Source organism: Sinocyclocheilus anshuiensis, unplaced genomic scaffold (genome assembly GCF_001515605.1).
Source record: "Sinocyclocheilus anshuiensis isolate Anshui unplaced genomic scaffold, SAMN03320099.WGS_v1.1 scaffold493, whole genome shotgun sequence".
Classification (NCBI taxonomy): domain Eukaryota; kingdom Metazoa; phylum Chordata; class Actinopteri; order Cypriniformes; family Cyprinidae; genus Sinocyclocheilus; species Sinocyclocheilus anshuiensis.
This window is the reverse complement of record NW_015537963.1, coordinates 14,111-15,116: the sequence shown is the minus strand read 5'-3', so window position 1 is coordinate 15,116 and position 1,006 is coordinate 14,111.

The window sequence follows — 1,006 nt, the reverse complement described above, 5'->3', positions numbered from 1 at the left end:
ACACACACACACACACACACACACACACACACACACACACACACACACACTCTTTTGTACTCATCTAAATGTTCTTTAGAATCATTCATTCCATGTTTGTCTTTTGTTTTTTGGTCAAATTCTTATTTTGTTTCTTTGGTGATTTTTAAGTAATTATGTTAAAACTGGATGCATCCAAAGACTGAAAAACCTGTGGGAGTCAGATGTGTGGTTACATGAAGGCAAATCAGTAATAAAGATATAATAAAATATTAATTTTTAATTGCTTTGGCACTGTTTTCACAAGTCAAAATGACACTTTTTAAACATATCAGCATATTTTTATTTGTGTGTGTGTGTGTGTGTGTGTGTACAGAGGTTATTTGTCTCATAGTAAAACCTGTTGAACACCAATAAAGTCATGCATCTACGTAAATCTAGTGTTTTGCACATTTCTGTGGACAGGGTTCAGGTTAGGCCAGTGGTTCCCAACCCAGGGGTCGCTAAAGATTTACAAAGGGTCATCAAGCTCACTTTGAGGATTACAAATAGGGATGAAAAGGTTACAGCTGACGACAAAACCACAATAAAATTCTGAATGGTTATTACCCATTAACATGGTAACCTGATATAAAAACAATGGAAGCATATGAGATGTCCTCACTAATGTAGTGAAACAAATGTTTGTGTGTTCGTATGTTTGTGTCCAGTTGCAGTGATTCCTCTTGTTGGCTTGGAACCCAAAACAAATGAACAAAATGAACACAATCAGTTTAAAGGGGTCATATGATGCTATTTTAATGATCATTATTTTGTGTATTTGGTGTAACAGAATATGTTGACATGCTTTAATGTTCAAAAAACACATAATTTTTAAAATACTGTACATTATTGTAGGTCCTCTATGCCCCGCCTCTCTCAAACACGTGGTTTTCAACAAAGCCCCCTCCTTTGACAAGCGCAGTCTGCTCTGATTGGCCAGCTGACCCAGTGCATTGTGATTGGCCGAACACCGCAAGCACTCGTC